The sequence below is a fragment of the Nelumbo nucifera genome, chromosome 5 (assembly GCF_055504915.1).
Source record: "Nelumbo nucifera cultivar China Antique chromosome 5, China Antique-T2T, whole genome shotgun sequence".
In the NCBI taxonomy this organism is placed as follows: domain Eukaryota; kingdom Viridiplantae; phylum Streptophyta; class Magnoliopsida; order Proteales; family Nelumbonaceae; genus Nelumbo; species Nelumbo nucifera.
Window position 1 is genome coordinate 47,794,562 of NC_142653.1, and position 19,875 is coordinate 47,814,436.

The window sequence follows — 19,875 nt, forward strand, 5'->3', positions numbered from 1 at the left end:
TTTGATCTTTGCTTTCTGTTATTTTCTGCTATTTTCTTATTTTCCTTAGCTTTACAACCTCCCTTACTTCGTTTACTTGGAAATAAATCCACCCAATCTCTGTGGAGACGACCTTGCTCATCACTATCTACAAATTATTAAACTAGAGCAAGACTATTTATCTTTGGTTGGATTCGACACCCACCAACTATGTATATAGAGAACTTGTCTCGGCCTAGTGTTCTTGGGGGGGCAGAGGAGACAGCTCCTGTTGTTCAAGCAGAGCCGAGCTAGATTGATCCACTCACGAGCTTCCTGCTACACAGGACCCTCCCTACAGATTGTAATACTACCAGAAGGGTAAAGCGTCAGGCGGCCAAATACGTCATGATAAACGAATGGCTGTACCAAAGATCTTACACGCTCCCCTACCTACGCTACTTGTGACCTTTCGAGGCCGAATACTCCTGAGGGCCTGTGCGGTAGACACTTGGGAGGTAGGGCTCTTACCCAAAAGGCACTACGACAGGAGTACTACTGGCCAACGATGAAGGTAGATGCGATCGAGCTCGTTAGAAAATGTGACATGTGTCAGAAGCACGCCAACATCCACCACCAGCCCGCCGCCGATCTAAAATAACTTACCAACCCATGGCCCTTCACACAGTGGGGAACCAACATACTCGGTCCATTCCCACCAGCGACGGGGCAGAGAAGGTTCTTAGTGGTGGCAATCGATTATTTTACCAAGTGGGTTGAAGTCGAGCCCCTCGTGAAGATCACAGCTCGGAATGTGCAGAACTTCTGGAGGAGTATAGTGTGCCACTTCGGACTACCCCGAGTGCTGATCTCCGACAATGGTAAGCAGTTTGAAGACATTAAATTCTAGAATTGGTGCAAAGACATGGGGATACAACAAAATCTCACCTCGGTGGCGCACCCTTAAGCCAATGGCCAAGTGGAAGTCACGAACAGAGCCATCCTTCATGGACTGAAGGCGCGCCTAGACCGAGCTAAGGGGTTATGGGTAGACGAGCTACCCGGTGTACTATGGGCTTATAGGACTACGGCGAAGACTGCGACAGGCGAGACTCCCTTCAACCTCACCTACGGCACCGAGGCAGTCATCCCTACCGAGATCGAGGTCCCCACCCTATGTCTAGAAGCGTACGACGATAAGGCAAATGAGGATGAGCTGCACACCAACCTCGACCTATTTGACGAGGTACGGGACCTCGAATACATTAGGACCACGGCCTACTAGTAGAGGGTAGGTCGGTACTACAACGCCAGAGTCAAGAAGTGGAACCTCTGTGTCGGAGACCTGGTTCTTTGTAAGATTATGGTACTTGAGCCCGGTGTTGGTAAGCTTGGCCCAAATTGGGAGGGACCCTATTGAGTAAAACGGGTACTCAGGGAAGGAACGTACGAGCTCGAAGCCCTATAAGGGAAACAAGTACCTCGAGCATGGAATATTATCAACTTGAGGCAATACTACCTATAACTACCAAGTTAAGTGGACTGTAAGTCACTCCAAGAGCCTAAGGGTCAAAGTGTCGAGCAAATGGGAGACCTTGGCATCATATAAGAGCTAACTGCTTCAGCATGTGTAATGCCAAAGGCACGGGTAGCTCGGGTGAGAATCAAACCTCAATAATTAACTCAGGCGAGGATAGGTCGGGCATACGACCTACTATGTTACTCACATCAGTGTACATTGTGAAACAACCCCTACTAAGTACTAGGAGATAGTTCGGGGTGACACTAGTTGAGGGATCCTACTTCGGGCACTTAACACTAATTAGTTTGGATAAGATGCACTTCGGTAAAGGATCAAAATGCACAACACTTTGCAAAAAAGGATATTTCATTCATTAAGTTTCTTTATAATGAGCACGTTTTGTACGATACAAAAAAAAAAAGAAAACCGAGCTCGCAGGCTCAATATGTAGCGACTGCCCGAAGTACTTTGGGAACCCATCCTCTCTACTCGGGGCCTCAACAGGAGCTTCCTCTTCGCCACCCTCCTCTTCGGAGTTCGGGTCTTCAGTGGCCTGGTTGGCGATCTCCCTGGTGATTTGCGAGGTGGTGATGGCGCTCACGTCCAGTTGCGGGAACTCGCACCTGATGAGGAACCGGCTTAGCTTGAAGCCCTTGTGGTAGGCCTCTTCTAGCACCTCGTCGAATTCATTCAACCTAACGTAGTCTTGGACGGATTTGACTTTGGTCTCCTCAATGGCTTGGGTGAAGATCTTGGTCGTTCCTTCACATCGGCCTAAAGATTCTCCACCTTGCGCTCTAGGGCCACCCGACTTGCTTTCATGGTAGCCACCTTCCGCTCCAAGGACGCCTTGTCCGCCCTTAGAGAGACCGCCTCCAGCTCTAGAGACACCTTGTTTTTCTTCAAGGTGTCCACCTCATGCAACAACCCCTCCTTCTTGGCCAATCAGCGCCTCGATATAAGTCCTCTGAACTTGGGCGCCGTTCTCCAACTTGTGAATTTAGCCATAGGCTAGTCTCAGCTCGGTATGGGCTGTGCGAGCTGACTCTTCAGTAGCTAAAGCCCGCTTTAGATGCCTGTCGGACAAGAGGGTTAAGGCGTGCACGGCGGATTTCACCTGCAAAAAAGAAGTCAGTCAGCACCATCAAAAATCGCAAAAAGGAAGGGGGGAGAGGGAAGAAACAATATGCACCACAATGGAGTGGGTAGATGCCCGAGCTTCAAGTTGGGTAGGCATGAGATCGGCCCAGTCGGAAACCTCCTCGGCATAGACGGCCCCCTTGCTCTTTCGGAGGGTGTACCGTGGGACAAGAATGCTCCGGACAGCCCCCATCACTCCCCGAGTTGGAGATGGTTGTCTCTGGCATAGGGGCAACCTCAGAGGCAGGTTCTAGATTTGAAGCTGCCTCGTGCTCGGGCTCCATTGCTGTCTCAGCCTCCCGAACTGACAGATTATCTGGCTCCAAGTCAATGATTGGAGCCTCAGACACCTCGAGCTCAGGAGCCTTTGGGGAAACGATGCGAGCTTTTTTGGCAGCTCGCTTCTTCCTCTTCATTCTGTCGAAGAGGTTCCCTGCCTGGAGCTTGTTCACCCTAAGATTGTCTTCCATAAGCCTTGCAAATAGAATTTCGGCATTAGAAATTGTTAAAAAGAACTTTTGAATGAATTCAAGCTAAGTAAAAAATGACCTACCAGGACTCAGGCCGGCTTGTACTAGCTTGCCCTCAGCAATAAAGTCCTTGTAGTCGAACCCGAGCTCTGCCCAAGATTGGAGTGTCTCCCTTGTCTCCTTGTCTAGCCTGACTCCGGTGTCTTGGATGACCACCCTCCACTGGGTAAGGAAGGGCCATCCTTCGGGACTTCAAACTACGAAGTAGTCCTGCTTCTAGGCCGGGACCTTGCTCGGGAGCTTATGCATGAGCTTGAAGCCCGAACGAGGGGAAAGATAGTAAGCCTGCCTGTGCTCTGGGAGAACTCTGGTGTGCTTCTTGATGGACAGGATTGAAGAGAAGATATCCTGGTCCAAGGGAGGGCGTAGTCAAAACAAAGGGAGATCGTCTCGACCACATTGCGTATCGAGTTCGGGTGGAGCTGGTCAATGGTGACATTGAAGTGGTTTAAAACTTCAATGGTGAGAGGGTGGAGGGGAAGACAAAGCCCGACTACGACCTACTCCCTGAAAAGCAGGATCTCGTCAAGACTATAGGTGTACTCCCGGGGCAAGTTGTATTGAAGGATGAGAGCCCGAAGTCTCTCCAAGGTCATGGTAGAGGGACTGAACTTGTTTGGCATCCGACCTCAGTGAGAGGTGGATGCCTGATGGCTAGTGGCCTCCCGCGCCTTGTGGGACTAGACCTCGGTTGGGTCACCCTGAGCCGAGGTACCTACCTCGGGCTTGTCTAAAAGATTGTCAAAACTAGACATCCCGAACAGAAGAAGTGAACTGAAAGGAAGCTAGGGGAGGACTCACCAAAAGAATGCAACCGAAGTAAGGGACTTGACGAACTAGGAACCCGAGCTGGGGACCTTTAGGCGCGAGCTCAAGATGAACGCTAAGTGAACTTCTGGCAGAAAATGACCCAGGACCCCCACTATTTATAGGTTCTATACTCGGGCATCAATCGTCAGGATCAAGATGATCCGACGGCTCTCAAGAAAACCGGCTACACGACCCCTGAGGTGAAAATAATTTAGTGCATTTCTTTGACGTCTGCGGAGTCTATAATCTTGTGGCATCTGCGCGTGAGCTGTACACGACTCAGGTCACCCTTGATTGAGCCACGCAGTGAACTGGTCTGACCAATGAGTTGCCTAGTTGGATAGCCTGAACTCCGAGCCTAATCCACCCGTCATTCCGTGAACTCCCCGCACTGGGTCAAGACCCCTAGCACAGGGAGTGGGGGACAATTGATGGAGGCTGATTTGGCCCGACCTCATAATTAGGGGACACTTGGACATGGTAGCATGATAGACTGGCCGCAACTTGACGTAATGGGCTCGTTGGGGCCCCGCCTGACAGTTCGGTACAAGTGGCAGTTCGGTATAAGCGACAGCTCGATACAGGGTGGTATTCCAATCACTCCGATCTAAAGCTCCCCCGAGTTGGGTCCACCCCGAGCTAAGGCTCTCCCGGGCTGGATCTACCCCGAGGTAAGAATACTTCGGTAACAAGTCACGAGATCGACACCTATATGTGAGCGATAACTCAGGAATGACAATTCGGATTAGATAGTTCGAGTACCCCAACCTACCGACCTGATAGCTACCCTTAACAGCTTCCCAATCTTGCGGGACTACACTTCATAACACTGAGCATTACCTCCCCGCCCGGTCCGAACGGAAGTGATTAACGTTAGTGGATAACGTTTACCCCTAAGTGGCGCACTCCATCATAGCAGTTATTTTGGGACCGTTCCAGAAAGACCGCGAGGATCCCATTAAATAAAGGCCCTCCTTTTAGGGTCCCAAGGTATTGCGCTATCCGCACTCTTATCTCTCTGCATTTCTCATACTTCTTTGCTAAAGATCTAACTTGATCGTCGGAGTATTCCTGCCGGGTGAGCTCCCCGGGAATTCTTCATTGCCTTGTTCATCTCAAGTGTTGTTCGTCGCTAGATAGGAGCCAAGCCACCGCCAGCTAGGAGTGACCGGATCGCGCTACATCAATTACAATTATCAAACTTCAAGAAAAGTTTCAACAATAACCAAAAACTTCAGGGAGGTTTCAGCAATTTACCCTAAAAATAAAGAAAAGTCAACAAGGTAAAATTAAATAATTGATAATTTACATATTCATTTATAAAGAATATGTTGGGGTCAAGTTGGGCAATGATGTCAGTACCTAGTTGTCACTTTTGTTTTTTTGGCTGCAACTCATTAGTCATTAGATATCTATTCTGGGAAGCTTTTAGTAATAAAATAAAATTTATTAAAATGAAAAGAAAAAACAAGAAAGAGCTATACGAATAACAAAACAATAAAACCAGCCAAACAATAACAAAACAAACGAAAATCTTCCTAAAGTTTTGTTCAGCACTATTATGGCCATGTGCTTCTTTCCTGGTTTCATGAACAATCCTGAGAGCAAACCCAAACTCTCATGAGAAGTGACACCACTTTTATGTTCAAATAGGTGAAGTTACACTATGTGTTCCATTATTTGACACATTTCAGAACTTCATTAAGAGTTTAACTCAACCTCTCTCATCATAACGGATAGCACTGTTTATATTGTGATGGGAAATTTCTCAATGTTAGTGCTAACACTCACATTGCTATAAATTGTTGTTACCCATTAAACCCAATACTAATGGTTTTTTAGTTCAGGTTGGGTTACCATTACAGGTGACTAAGTAAAGGGTTTTAATCCCATCTCTTTAGTTGTCATTCTTACCAATTCTCTGGCCAAGCCCTTGGTAAGAGGATCAACCAAGTTTTTACTTGACCTCACATAGGTTATAGAGATGACTCCATCTTGAATTAGTTGCCTAACAAATTCATGTCTCAGACTTATATGTCTAGACTTACCATTGTAGGTACCACTGTAGGCTCTTGACAAAGTTGTCTCACTATCACAGTAAATGGAAATTGGAGGCATAGGACTAGGCCAAAGTTTTATATCCAATAATAAGTTCCTAATCCATTCAGCCTCTTTTCCAGCAACCGCTAAGGCTATGAATTCGGATTCCATGGTCGAGTGAGATATACAAGTTTGTCTCTTGGATGCCCAAGAGATCGCACCCCCACAAAGAACGAAAATCCATCTAGAGGTGGACTTGTTATCTCCATTACTGTTAATCCAACTTGCATCAGTGTACCCTTCTAGTACAGCTGGATAATCACAGTAAAATAAGCCAAGTTCCAATGTTCTCTTGAGATACCCAAGAACTCTCCCAATTGCCTTCCAGTGCTCTGCACTGGGATTACTTGTAAACCGACTAAGTTTACTTACTACAAATGCAATATCAAGTCTTGTATAAAGCATAACATACATCAAGCTTCCTACTGCAATAGCATACTCAAGTTGTGCAATTGCTCTACCAGTACTACTAGTTTTATATTAGAATCATATGGGGTGCTATATTCTTTAAACCCTAAATGCTTAAATTTCTCAAGTACTTTCTCGATATAATGTGATTAGCTTAATGCATAGCACCTACTGTGCTTTTTAACTTTTATTCCCAATATGATATCTACTTCTCCTAAATCTTTAATCTTGAAGACAGAGGATAAGTAGTTTTTTGTTTCATTTATGCTAACCATATTTGTACCCACAATAAGCATATCATCAATATAAAGACATACAATTACTCCATAATTCTCAGTGAATTTTGAGTAAATGCATCTATTAGCACTACTATGTTTAAAACCAAAAGATAGAATGCAAGAATCAAATTTCTCATGCTACTGTTTAGGTGCTTGTTTTAATCCATATAGTGATTTAACCAATTTACAGACTTTCTTCTCATTTCCAAGAAGAATAAATCCTTCTGGTTGTTCCATATAAACCTCTTCATTTGAATCACCATTTAAGAAAGTAGTTTTAACATCCATTTGGTGAACAGATAAGTGATAAATGGATGCTAATGCTATGAGTGTACTAATAGAAGTTGTTCTAGCCCCTGGTGCTATGAGTGTACTAATAGAAGTTGTTCTAGCCCCTGGTGCTATGAGTGTACTAAATCCTTTGGCCACCAATCTAGCCTTAAAAGTTTGTACAGTTCTATCAGTGTTGTATTTTCTTCTAAACACCCATTTACATTTTATTGGTTTTGATCCTGTAGGCAAGTCTACTAGTACCCTTGTGTTATTTGACATTATTGAATCCATTTCATTATTTATAACTTCCTTCCAAAATGTAGCATTTCTAGAGGTCATGGCCTCACTGTAGATTTTTGGATCATTTTCAATGTTCAGGACAATGGGTATCTTATTCAAAATCTTCTCTCTGTCAGCCTCAACCAAAAATACAATTGATTGAGTAGAGATAAAATCTGAACCTAAGTGTTTCTCTGTTCTTTGTCTTTGACTTCTTCTAGTTCCTATTGTAGGTATTAACATTGTGTCATTTCTTCTTTCAATCTTATTATTAACAATAGGTATTGAGAACTGAGTTTCTCTTTCAGGTTCTCTGTCATTTTCTATAGATTCAGAACACAGTTTATTTTCAAAGAATTCAATATCTCTAGTTACAATTATTATGTTGGACTCTAAGTCTAGAAGCTTATAAGCTTTGCTATGTTCTGTATATCCAACAAACATACCTCTCTTTGCTCTAAGTCCTAACTTGGTTCTTTTAGGATCTGGAACTCTATAATATGCTAAGCACCCCCACACTTTTAGGTATGCTAAATTAGGTTTTCTTCCTGTCCATAATTCATATGGGCATTTGTTATTAATTCTACAAACAATTCTATTATGTAAATGACAGGCTGTTAGGAGTGTTTCTCCCCACAGGTTTAAGGGTGCATTAGTTTTTAATAACATGCAATTTATCATTTCTGTATGTGTTCTATTTTTTCTTTCTGCCAGGCCATTCTGTTGAGGGGTATAGGGAACAGAACACTGACGTACTATTCCAAATTCTTCATAGAAAGAATTAAGCTCATTTTTAAAGTATTCAGCACCCCTATCACTTCTAAGGATTTTAATTTTCTTTTATAGTTGATTTTCAACTTCAGTCTTATACAATTTAAACATATCAAAGGCTTCGTCCTTAGTTCTCATAAGGTAGACAAAAGTGTACCTAGAAAAGTCATCTATGAATGTTATAAAATATCTCTTACCTCCTTTATTTACTACACCATTGAGTTCACAGATGTCAGAATGAATTAGTTCTAGAAATTGAGAGTTTCTCTCAACACTAGGGAAAGGTTTCTTAGCCATTTTAGGTTTTACACATATATCACATTTTTCAGTTGATTCATTACTGTAAGCAATTATACCAAGTTTGCTCATGTTCTTTATGGATTTGAAATTCAAATGTGCTAATCTATCATGCCATAAAGAGAAAGAATCAACAATATAAGTAGAAACTTTTCCTTCATTAATACTTAATTTAAACATACCATTACAATCATATCCATTTCCAACAGATATCCCATTCTTGGATAGGATTAGTTTGTCGGACTCAAAGACAACTTTGAATCCCCTCTTACAAACAACATTTACTGAGACCAAGTTCTTTTTAACATTAGGAGCATGGAGAACATTCAGGAGAGTCAGTGTCTTTCCAAATGTGAAGTTCAACTCTGCGCTGCCTCTTCCAGCAACTTTGGCACATGTTTGGTTTCCCATCTATACCTCTTGGCCATCAGTCATTTTTTCATATGTCTTGAACAAGGACTTGTCCTTACAAACGTGGACTGTGGCGCCTGAATCAAACCACCATTTAGAAGACAATTCTTCCATGTTGACTTCAATAATCATGGCCATTAAATTGTCTTCTACCATGTTTGCAGACTTGGTTCCGCCTTTCCGATGTTGGCAGACTCGGGCATGTGCCCCTTCTTTCCACAAACAGAGTAGGATCCTTTCTTATTATTACTCTTCTTGAAGTTCCCATCCTTCCTCTTTACTTGTAATATAGGGTTAGTCTTCTTTGATACGTTTTCCACAAAATTGACATTAGAGTTCAGCATACCAGCCAGGGTCTTATCCCTACTATCACTAATTCGAGACTCTTCTTCAATACGAAGGTTTTGCTAAATTTGCTCTAAGGTAAGTTCTTCAGCCTTGTGCAGAAGCTTCTTCCTGTAATCCTTCTAAGTGGGTGGAAGTTTGGCAATGATTGCTCCCATTTGGAAAGATTCAGGAAGGATGATGTCAAGGGATCGAATTTTGTTGACTATCACCTGTTGTTCATGAACTTGCTCTAGTATGGGTTTATAGTCGTTCATGGTGAAGTCAAAGTATTCTGCAATAAGATATTTATTCGTACCTACTTCTTGAACCTTGTATTTAAATTCCAGGGCCTTCCCGATTTCTTTTGGAGATGTAAGTTCCTTGTAGAAGTTGTAGAGTCAGTCTAATAAGGCATTCAGTATGTGTCCTCGGCACAAATGTGAGTCATCTTCTTGTTTTGCTCTTTCCTTCTTTAGTTTTTTGGAGTTTTTGTCAGTGGGTTCAGGAAGTGCTTGCAGATTCGGGTCCAATAGATAGTATAGTTTTAGTGTGGTCAGAAAGAAGATCATCTTGTCTTGCCACCAACTAAAGTTTGTTCCATCGAACTGGTCTAATCGAACAAGATCTTGGTTCATCATCTTGATTGAAGTGATACTTGCTTCTGCCTCCATTGCAGAATAATGTTCTAAAATTGTTGGAGATATGGGGTCACTATAACTTTGGAGGAGAAGCTTTGAAGCGCATCTGAAGACACTGTCTTTAGAACGTTATTTGCCCCTACTTAGTTTCACTGAGCTTGCTGTTGGATTACAGGCAAATCCATTCCCAAGATACAACAGAGCCTTGGGCGAGAATTTGCAACCAGCAAAGTAGAAGAATCTCTGAAGAAACCTTCTGTGAGACTATAGCAGACCGGACTGAGAAAGAGAGAGAGAGAGAGTGAATTTCAAAATTGTGTGTTTTTGGAGTATGATTCATGCTTCTTAAATAGTTTATGAAGAGGTATGAAGAAAAGGTAGGTGCTAGTTCAAAGAAGGCACCTTGAATAGTTACAATTTCAAACATTTTGACTATTTAAAAAGTAGTTAACAGTTAATGATTGTTAACTTTGAATTGTGCCTCTTGATCATACCTGATCGAATCGTGATCGTTGATCTCATCAACGGTGATCAACGGTCAGCATCGCACCAAAACATTGTGCCTCTTGATCACCCCCTGTTTTTTAGACTTGATCAACTGCCTCTAATTCTGGTAGCTCAGCACCATTATCTAATTAATCCTCCTCTCCTATATGGTGATTAACGTAGGGGTGGCAATTGGGTGGGTTTGGGCTTAGGTTGAGTTTCTTACCATCGCCATAAGTACCCTTTGGACAAGAGCAATTGTATGATCCAATTGTATTAGTGCAAGTTCCTATGCAAGGATAATTATTTGGATCATTGCACTCATTTACATCTGGAAAGAGAAAGACAATAATCAAAGCATTAGCAAAAATATTATAAGTGTTACAACTTTCACAAAAATCCAAAAGCATCAGTAAATTAGAAAAAATGTGTTCGCATATTTCGAAGACCTTCTCAAATCACAGATTCATATTGATTCTTGGATTTATTAGTAACGTTTTAATCGTCGTTATAAAATGAACGTAGTACTAATTAACCAAGGGTAATGGCTTGTAGACTTTGGAGGGAGTGGAGTAAAACTGAAATGATTCAAGTGACAGTATTAATGGCTAAACAGAATGGCTAAACATGATTCATATAACTGATCCAGTGAAATTGAGATAAGGCTTAGATGATGATGAGTCAAATAGAAAAGTATTAAATTAAATGAGAAGGTTAAATTATTCGATTATAACAGGAATCATTAGAATCTCAGGGAAATAATATCATATTTATCAGCACCATGTTTATATTTTGATGACTAAAATTTATGATTCATGTATAACAGGAATCATTATGGTCCCCTCCCTGCTATCGTGGTATGGGTTCTCCCCCATATCACAATCGACAAAAGCCCAGTAGAAGAAAGTTAATTCGCCATGTAGTGATATGTTCAACACAATTTTATCACTATACTCATCACTGTCAGGGCCATACATCATCAGTTGCGGACGATGGTCAGTGGCTGTATTGCACAACAACTTGAATTCATCTCTATTACAGCTTGGATCATCTCCAACGAGGCCAAACGGGTATGGAATGCCAACATTTCCTTATTTTCTTTGACAATCTAGCTGCTTTATCTCTGGAGATTTTGGTAAAGCAATCGTCATCATCATCAGCTGTTATAAAATTAGGTAAAGGAAAACAGCCAATGCATTTTTTCCGTTTTTTTTTTTCAAGAGGTATTAATATTTTTTTTCCCAGCAATCCAAGTCTACAGTTCTAGACTTTATACATTAACTCCTTGCAGTTTCTACAGACACACCACCATATATGGTTTGGCATCGATCCCTTTCATGAACCCCATGTCCTGCCACGTAAACTCTAATCCCATCACTGGTGACCTTTACTGCCACAAAACCCTCCTTCGAAATACCTAAATCTGCCATGAAGAGGGATTAAGTCTAACGAGAAGGTCCTATTCCCGGACCAAGCATATTGGGAGAGGTTGATAAGGATGGAGGTGAAAACTTATAACTATTGACTATATATATATATATATAGAGAAAATTAAAATTTGCAGGAGTAAATATATGAATTATCTAAAGAGATCTACTACCGGCGGTTCAAACTGGATATATTGTCCCTCTATTTCTTGCACCATGGGGTGGTTTAATCAGAAGTCTCTAATTGCCCCAATTGTACTAAATTTCCTATTACAGTTTTGAAGAAAACGCCAATTATCATAAATGAACACATACCTTGGCATCCAATGCGGAGATAAGGATTCCCATTGTAACCTTTCATACAATGGCAAACGTATCCACGGTGGTTGTTAGAGTTGGAACAGTAGGTGTTGTTTCCGCATGCATAATTCATCGTTTCTTTCTCACATTCTTTGTTTGCAACTAACCTGTTTACTACTGCACATTAAAAAGTAAAGCTTTTCATAAGACATATTGGAAAATCGGACTGCTACGATGACTTCAGCCGTGTTACAATACAATGTTGGGTATAAGACTAGGAACGTCAGTGTATTGAATAAAGTGATAAACCCGCCCAGACCGGACTATGGTATCATATTCGGTTCAATCTTAATTAGGTTTCGGGTTGATTCTGATTTCTGACCTACACCGTGCCCAATATAACACTGAAGAAATGTATGATGTCCTTAGGTAAGAATACCGGTATTGTTGTTTGGAAGGGTCAGGTCGGGCTTGGTGAACCTATTCCAATTAGTCAAGTTGGGGATCGGGTTTAGGTTGAACAAAACAATACGAAACCCGTCCCTTTGGCATCCCTACGTAAGACATAGACTAATTAGGAAATGTTGGAATGACCACATGCGCTATCAAGAGGAGTCCTTTAGGGACCAATGGTTTCATCTCGTGACTTCCATGTGTGAATAACAGCGAAGCGTTTATGTTTAATATTTGTATTTAAATTTTGAAGTAAAAGAGAGAAGAATAATTGTTTGGATTTCGTAATAATAGCATACCTTGGCATCCATGGGGAAGATAAGGATTCCCTTGATGTGAAACTTGTGAGTCAAATGAATCCTGGGCGTCGGACATAAGAACAGCCAACCCACATCTACTAATGTTCCATGTGTATTTGAAGTCGTTACGGCTCCATATGAATAAATCAAAGTCAGTAAGATCGTTTGGTATGGTTGTCTGGCAGCAACCAAAACCACCGCAAGATGAACCAGCTGTCACTTTTGTATCGTTCAAGCATGACGATAGACAGTTGACATAAAACACATTGCCCTCGTAATCACGCAACTCGCCATACAAAGTCAATTTTGGAGGGAAGATGGCAGTGTTGCAGAACAACTTGAAGTCATCATGTTCATGTTTGTAACAGGTTGGATCATCTCCAACTAGACCAAAGGGATATGGGATGCTAATATTTCCGCATTTTCTTTGGCAGCCAACTCTTGTATCTGGCGATGTAAAAATTATTATTGTTATCACCTAGAAGTGTAAATTGGGCCATGCGGCCCGTGGCCCGCTACGATTTTGGACTAATTTGTACTGGTATGGCATGACAGTACATACGCCATGTTAGACCCAATACGATGGTTCGTGCCGTGCTGGGCCTGGGGTTCAAAGTTTACAGGTCAGCACGGCACAGTACGACCAAGCAAGTAGTGCCGCCCGCAGCTTGTATGTTTGCACTGCCCAGCACGGCACAGCACGACCAAGCAAGTAGTGCCGCCCGCAGCTTGTATGTTTGCACTGCCCAGCACGGTCCATATATGCTATTTATATATATATTTGTATATATATACATAATAATTATATATTTTATATATTTATATATAAATATATAATATATTATATAAATTATAATTATATAATAGTATAGAATATAATATATTAATAAAATAAACAATTTTTTCAATTATATTATATTAATTTATTTAATTATTGTATAATAAGCAATTCTATACAATAAAATTCATATAAAATTAAAATTTTAAGTTATTTTTTCAATTTTCTTAAATAAATAGGCAAAAATAACTTTGGCCCAGTCTTGGCCCGACTTAGGCCAAGGCTTGGCACACGGCACGGCACGAGGCTTGTGTTGCAGGCCATGCCGGGCCGACCACCAAAATTTTCATAGGAGAGGGCGGCATGACCCACACTTTGCGTGAGCTGCTTGCGGATCGTGCCTACACCTCTATCATCTCAAGTAAGGATGTAGTCCTCACATAACCATCCTTAAGAAGAGGTGAGGAATCAATAAATACATTTTAAGTTGAGCACAACATATTAAATATAAGAAATCACATTTGCTTCTCAAACAAAAATGTCAAAGTCTTTAATTTATTGAAAGGGAGAATTTCTGACAAGTACCCAGCACTTTGGGTATAGTGCCACTTTGGTCTCTGAATTTTAAAATGCAATAACTCGATACCTGGACTTTCAAAATTTATCAATCAAGTTCCAGTTGGCCCATTAATTATTTGTTAAGTGGCATTTCAAAAGACATAATTTCCCTTCGAGTGTTGTCTAATTTTCTTTATTATCCCTTCAAACCTTGATAAAAAAAATGAACAGTCCCAAATCTTTGCCTCTTTAATTCAAGAAAGTTGGGGTCACGAGAATGCCCACTAAGATGTGACTCCAACTTTCTCTAATAGAAAAGGCAAGGATTTGAGACCGTTCATTTTTAGTCAATGTTTGGATGATTGGTAAAGAGAATTTGATAACACTTTAAGGGTATTTGTGTTTTTTCAATTGCCACTTAACTAATGGTTAATGGTAAAGATTGGATTGACATGTTTTAAAAGTTTGAATATCTAATTATCGCATTTTAAAATTTAGGACCAAAGTGGCACTGGACCCAAAATACAAGATACTAATCAAAAATTTTCCCTAAATTAAAGGGATAACTTGAGTTAAACGCCCCCTTAGGCCATTGTACAGTTTGGTTCAGCGTCGAGTGGAAAAGATTCCCAATTTAGGGGATGGTGTTTATAGGGAGGGCTGGGATATATATATTTCGGCAATAGGTGGTGACGTCTAGAATAATATAAGATGATTACCTTTATATAACCCTAATTCAATAGTGAAATTTGAAGCAAAATTGGAAGAAGGGTGAAGTCATACCTTGGCATCCATGGGGGATGTAAGCATTCCCATGATAGCCTTGCATGCATTGGCAAATATATCCAAGGCTGTTGTTGGAGATAGAGCAGTTGGTGTTATCCCCGCATGCATAATTCCTACTTCCTTTCTCACATGTCTTTTTTGCGTTTGATCCGCCCACTTCTATGCATGCAAATTAATATTTCTTAAATTAAAATCTGTTTATTTTTCATATTAAGAGGAAATTAAAGAAGTCAGACGGCTAATATGACCAATAGATGATCAGAGCAAACCGTGTGGGAGATTCAAATAAATCCCCCTCTCCAACCGATCATTGATTCAAATGGGCGAATATCATATGAGTGCTCCATGTGACATTATATAGTAGTAATTAAGGTCAGTTAAACTTTACCAAAAGAAAAGCTAACTTAATGAGATCCGGTTATGATATCATTTCTTTTAAATGCATGATAAAATAACCATTACAATTAGTGTTAAAAGCCACTGCTGCAAGATGTTATTAATCTTAATTGAGGAATGCTGCTCAGGATAAGCAAGAGACACAGGAAGAAGAAGACCCGTCAACAACCAAGTCTCGAGATAGGAATGGCAATGGGGCGTGGTGGGGACGGGGAGTCACTCTCCATCCCCTCCCCGTCCTCTTGGAGGACAAGGTTATCCCCATTTCCATGGGGTTCTCATGATTTTTTATATTATTAAGCATTTTGTTTTTGTTTTTTTATTTTATTTAAAAAATTAAAAATAAAATAGTTAAAATTTACAATCATATTAAAAACGATTCAACCATATTTTTAAAAATATAAAATACCCACATGCATACATATATAAAATATATTAGCAGAGATCCCTAGGGGCCGGGGATCGATTGGGGTCCCCATGGGGTAGGGAATGCACTCCCCATCCCTATCAAAATGGATGAAAATTTTTCCATCCCCATTCTTGCAGGGAGAAAATCATCCCTATCCCCACTTCATTTAGAGAGAGTCCCCATGGGAATTGGGGAAATGAGAAAAATTGCTATCCCTAAGCTAAATGTAAGTCCTAGTTATCTCTCCCTCTCTCTTCAAGAGTAAAAGAAAATTTTATTAAGATGAAAGAAAAAAGGGGGAAAAGAATAATACAAATGGGTCAAAGCCCGAGGCTCACTCAAGAACCCAGAACGGAACATACTACTAATCAAAACAAACTGACAACAACAACAAACCAGGAAGGACAAGAAAACGTTGTTGCAGAAAGCCACATAACCAAAGGAAAATCAAAAAGACCAACAAAGACAGTGATAGACGCATGGCCCATGCAGGTGTGTGACGTGGCATAGGGAGAAGAGCAGCAGATTTTCTCCATTTTCTCTTCATTTTCTTGTTATTTTATTTTTATTATATTTCCTTGTAACCTGTACGTAGGAATAGGTCCATAAAGCCAAGGTATTGGCCTTAGGAAGTAGTCAATTTGGTTAAGTAGTTATTACTTAAGAATATGTCAAGTTGTTAGTGGTTAAGTAGTTATGTTCCTATGGCTTAGGGATAGGCTAACTACTAGAGAAGCTAATCCCTTAATCAGTGGCTATGTTAGTGAAAGAAGTTGAGAATTTTCTGTATTTAAACACCACCCATCCAACATGGGAGGGGAGTTGGAAGTTAATAAAATCTTGTGGTCTTATTCTCACCCTAAGCAGAATACTCTATCACTCTAGCTTTGACTGGGACCTATCATTGGTATCAGAGCTAGGCACCATGGCTACTAACAAGGAGAGAATTGAGAGCTTAGAGGCTGGACTTGGAGGCGGGAGTAGCTGATAAGTTCCATCAGTTAGAAGATGCCATCAACAAATTATCGGAAGCTCTACTCTCCAACCGTGCTACATCAACTGCCAACAGCCTTGAATTTAAGGCAAACTCTCCTACTGGGCATTCTCGCAACATGAGAAAAGAATCTCGAGACAACTCCGAAGTAGGACGACAACTGTTATCTTCCAAACTAGCCAAATTGGAGTTTCCTCGATTTGCGGGAGATGACCCCACCGAATGGTTCATAAGAGTAGATCAATTTTTTGAATACCAAGGCACTCTTGAATCTCACAACGTGTCATTGGCTTCTTTCCATTTGAAAGGCGAGGCTAACCAATGGTGGCAATGGTTGAGAATATCCTATAAGGAAAAAGGCAAAGAGGTGACATTGGAAAATTTTCAAGAGGAACTTTGGGCAAGATTTGGTCCTACCGAATGTGAAGACTTTGACGAAGCATTGTCAAAGATTACACAGGTGGGCTCCTTACGTGATTATCAAAAAGAGTTCGAACGGCTGGGAAATCGGGTACAAGGGTGGACTCAAAAGGCATTGGTAGGCAATTTTATGAGAGGTCTTAAAATTGAAATAGCAAATGGGATTCAGATGTTTAAGTCAAAATCCTTAAACGCTACATGTCAATTCAATAGGACCACTATCGACTCTTCTCCAACGAAACTGAAGTCTGCTTCACCAATGAAACGACTCACTTGGACGGAGATGCAAAGGAGGCGTGCTCAAGGCCTTTGTTTTAATTGCGATCAAAAATTTGTACCGGGGCACAAATGCAAAGGGCCGCAGTTGCTATTGCTTGAAGGAAATTATGACGAAAGTGAGACAGATGACGAAGAGGGAGCTCACACCAACCTTCGACGAGCTATGGAATAGATACATCAAATTGGACCTTGAGGACAAGGTTCCTCTGAAAGACGGGGGCAATGATAGACGCATGGCCCATGCAGGTGTGTGACATGGCGTAGGGAGAAGAGCAGCAGATTTCCTCCCTTTTCTCTTCATTTTCTTGTTAGTTTATTTCTGTTCTATTTCCTTGTAATCTGTTCTATTTCCTTGATAGACGCATGGCCCACGCATGGCCTTGTAATCTGTTCTATTTCTGTGCTATTCCTTGCAATCTGAGCGCTCTCTAGTCATCTGGCTACTTCTTGGTGGTGGGTGACTCAAAGGCCGAAGTGGAGGATTTATGTTGGATGAAGACTTGGAAGCCAAGCTGGCTAGACTGAGCTAGGGGTAGATCGGGTGCTGAGCTAAGTTGATTATCAAGCTGCATAGCTCTTTGGAGAAACCTGCAAGGAATCAATGTTAGAGTGCCTGGGTTGCTTTACCCGAGGTGGATATTGCGATTCCTAATCTAGTACTAGGTTGTGCAAGTTGAAAATATGTATACTAGTTGGCTAGTGAACAAGTAATTGTGCGTACCCTGTTCTTGACGTCAGAAGCCCTTATATAGTTGAGTTGTCATCGATCTCACGCACTACACCCAAGATTTTCGGGATATCGTGCCTAACCGGTCCGAGATCTTTGGAGGTAATGGCCATGCATTCTCTAGAATATCCAGTACGTGGGCCAAATTCCTAGAAACCTGGGAGTGTCGGCATATGCATGCCGAATTTGTTGGTCAGCACATCTCACAGGTCACCGCCTAGTCCTCGCGTTGAGGTCACTTTGACCAATGACGAGGTGCTACAGGTAAGCCCTGAACGAGGTGCTCTTAGCTGACCTAAGTTGTGGTAAAAGTCACTAGGTCGGAGCGCAAATGAACCACGATCTGGAACTCAAAATCATCACTTAGGTGGTGTCTATGTGTCATTCAACTGTTCTAAGATGCCATTTGTCATGATGTCATTGGAGGGCCTAATTTGCCCTTCATCAATAATAATAAATAATAATCATAATAATAAAATAATAATAATAAATAATAAATAATAATAATAACTATTTGGCACTTCAATGAAACCCCATCCCTAAAAATCATTCTTGCATTATGCAAGTCGCCGCATTTTGCATACATGTCAACTGGTTAGGTTTGATATTGCTACAATTTATAAGATTATGGATTTCTTTTTCGTGATCCAAAGAACCATTTTGTGCACAAGCTGATAATGCACTTGCTACTGTAACTTCATCAGGCTTAAATCCCTCGGACTGCATCTTAGCGAGAGCCTCTAGAGCTTCTTCGCAATATCAATTCTGTGCATATCCAGCAATCAATGAATTCCAGTTCACCAAATTCTTGACTGGAATGCGATCAAAGATCTCTCTCGCCTCCTTGACGTTACTCTTCTTGTAGTAACCAGCAATTATTTACCAGGAATAGCAGTTCCGCTGTGGCATCTCCTCAAATAGCTGCCTTGCCGTCTTCAACTGCCCAATCCTCACATATCCATCGATCATCACAGTCCATGTCACTAGATTCCTCATCTCATGTGGAGAGCAATTGAATAAACGCCTAGCAGCAATAATAACCCCATTCCTTGCATATCCATCAATCATCTCTGCCCATGTAACTTCCGTCTTCTCTAGCATCCGTTCAAAACTAAATGATGCAGAACCCATGCCACCATTCCTTGAACACCCTCTTATCATTGCATTACATGTCACCAAATTCCTATCAGGCATTTCATCAAATACCCTGTGGGAACCAACTATGTCGCGGCATTTTGAATACATGCTAACCAATGAAGTCCCTATCCCCACATCTGAATCCACCCCAATTGTGATCGACTCAGCATGGAAAGCTTTCCCGGCAGAGACCCACAAGCCTTGAGTAGTAGAGGAATAACACCATAAGGGTGGATTCCTTTTGCAGAGAATTTGGATGTAAAGAAGAAGAGCTTCTTCTGGGGCTCCTTGAGAGAGGTACCTTTTTATGACATGAGACCAAGATCCATTAGTTGCTGCCGAGAGGAGAGAGATTTCTTGAGAGGAGAGAGGTTTCTTGCTGCCACTACCCTGTTTTCCATCTCAAGGTGGGAGACGATGAACAGTGACTTCCCTTTCTCCTACAAGGCCACAACCTCCGCTCTCCACTGTTCCATTGTCTATCAGCAACAAAAAGAAATATATTATAGCTAATTATAATTTCATTAAAAATCTCATTCTTAACTATAATTTATAAATTATAATTCTTAAAGTTTAATGTTTTATGGGATGAGAAAGACCCAACTCTCCTATCCAACGATAAAACATTGGCAAAACTTCAATGTGAAAATATAAATAACAATTATTTATTATTCATTTTCAAAA

The 19,875-nt window shown here is 41.1% G+C and overlaps 1 protein-coding gene and 1 pseudogene across 1 annotated transcript in view; both read right to left on the reverse strand.

Moving 5' to 3' along the window:
- Nucleotides 1–19,875, reverse strand: part of LOC148791550 (uncharacterized) — a 94,848-nt gene that overhangs the window by 53,097 nt on the left and 21,876 nt on the right. The gene's annotated exons all lie outside the window — the stretch shown is intronic.
- On the reverse strand, nt 11,506–19,667 carry LOC148791551 (pentatricopeptide repeat-containing protein At3g21470-like; annotated as a pseudogene).